A 2,401-nucleotide genomic window follows, 5' to 3' on the forward strand; every position below is an offset into this window, starting at 1 on the left:
ACATGAAGACCTTATGTTATATAATTTTATCTAAGTTTTTATGCTATGTTTTTATTTTCGAAAACTCTAGTCTTTGTTGTGTTTCCAAGGGAGCCTTGTCTTTATTTTCCTTGTATTTTCGAGACCTTGTGCATGTACAAGGCTTCTCCTTTATATTCTGGTCGTGGCCCCTTGTATCAGTATCCATCTTTTTATCAAAAACCTTTGTTTTCTCTTTTCTTCTTGCTTGTCGAGTTGATTGAGTGTTGGTGTGTAATATCCAACTTCTGGTGTGTAATATCCAGAGACTAAGGGCTCTAGTTTGGTGTGTCATATCCAATCTATTGCCTAGGAGTATCAAGGAGCCTTTCCGCAGCCTCTTGTGTCACCATTCGATCCACATACCTTGAGAAACTTGAGTCTTTTGATTCGTTTCTGCAAGGATTATCCCATCTGTTCCAGAGCATCATCCTAGGATTTCATCACATCTTGTTTGTAAGCCGCCTTGTTTGCCACTGCTTGTTCTGCTTGATGCGCCATGCTTAAGTCTCCCTTGCCACCAAACAAGCCCACTGAGCCTTCTTCCTTCTGGATTTGAGCACATACTTCATCCAGGTCAGGTAGCTTGTCAGCTCTTAGGATGTGCTTGATCAAGCTCCCATAAGATGGGTTAAGAGTGAGCAGCAGTCCAAACACTCTGTCCTCCTCACGCCTGGTTAGAAGCGTGGCATGGTCAGTGGTGTGTGGTCTTAGCAGTTCCATCTCTGCCCAAAGAGACCTAAACTTGCCAAAGTGTGGTTGAAACTCCACATCTCCTTGGTTGAGCGCATTGATGGCTCTCTTCACTTCAAAGACTCTTGTGAGGTTGGAGACATTTCCATACACTTTGTAAAGTGTATCCCACAGCTGTTTGGTAGTCTCACAGTAAGAGTAAGACTCCATGATGGCGGGTTCAAGAGAGCTGAGGAGCACTGTGAGAACCATGAGGTCTTCCTGAGCCCACTTGTCTTCATCAGCTACCACCATTTCCTGTCCATCTTCTCCTTGGTTGGTTTGTTTTGGAGCCGCTTCTGCTGAGACATGACTCCACAAACCCTTTCCTCCAAGGGCAATTTTCACCATCCTGGCCCATAAGAGGTAGTTAATCCCCTTCAGGGTCACAGGTATGCTGATGCGGTTGTTGTTGTTGTTGTTGTTGTTGTTCTCCATCTTGAGGATTCAAAGAACGGCAAGAAAAGAAACAGAGATTTGTTTTGCGGAAGTAGATAAGGGTTTCAAGAGCTTTGTTGCTCTGATACCATGTTGGAATGAATGAGTTATAAGAGTGGCTTGTGTGATTTATCAAGAACAAAGAGAAGAGATAGCTAGGGTTTTGCTAAGAATCCGAGAGAGAGAGAGAGAGAGAGAGATTTCGAAAACATAAGAGAGAAGTGAGGAAGTGATTATTTTCCTTGATCCATTTGGTTCTGATTACATACTTTAAATAGATGCAACAATGAATAAACTAATGGCAAGTTGACATAGAAGAAAAGAATAAACAAAGAGGACTGATCAAGGGCAGGTTGCGCACAGCCAAGGTGGAAAGCGACAGCACCAAACGGCTCTCTCTCCTTTGAACCACCTTGTCTTCTTCTTCAACGGATCCCTTCTCTTGGCCGACATCTTTTAAATATCTTAAGGCAAGTATAACATCCTTCTTGATCACAGATAAGTCTCCTCTTGTCTTGCACGCCAAGTTAGATCACACTTGTACGGACAAGCTTACTTTGATCACTCCGGATGTATGTCTTGACTTGATTTCTTCTTCCTCTATGTCATTCATGCTTTCATGTCAACACAAACTGGGAAACTGGAATCACCTGATTTCAAAGTGGGATAACTTCTTCTTGCCAACAACTCCTATGAGATTTATTCAACTTCCTGGTGATTCTCCACCACTTTATGTATCCAAATCAAGCTTCTCACAACGTGAGTCATCCTGGTTTGATTGGAACGACGAAGAAGCTGTCTTATTCCCAAACTGGGAAACTGGAATCACCTGATTTGAAAGTGGGATAACTTCTTCTTGCCAACTCCTATGATATTTATTCAACTTCCTGGTGATTCTCCACCACTTTATGTATCCAAATCAAGCTTCTCACAAAGTGATTCATCCTGGTTTGATTGGAACGACGATGAAGCTGTGCTATTCCCAAACTGGGAAACTGGAATCACCTGATTTGAAAGTGGGATAACTTCTTCTTGCCAACTCCTATAATATTTATTCAACTTCCTGGTGATTTTCCACCACTTTATGTATCCATATCAAGCTTCTCACAAAGTGATTCATCCTGGTTTGATTGGAACGACGAAGAAGCTGTCCTATTCCCAAACTGGGAAACTGGAATCACCTGATTTGAAAGTGGGATAACTTCTTCATCCC

The sequence above is a fragment of the Brassica rapa genome, unplaced genomic scaffold (genome assembly GCF_000309985.2).
Source record: "Brassica rapa cultivar Chiifu-401-42 unplaced genomic scaffold, CAAS_Brap_v3.01 Scaffold0287, whole genome shotgun sequence".
Taxonomy (NCBI): Eukaryota; Viridiplantae; Streptophyta; class Magnoliopsida; order Brassicales; family Brassicaceae; genus Brassica; species Brassica rapa.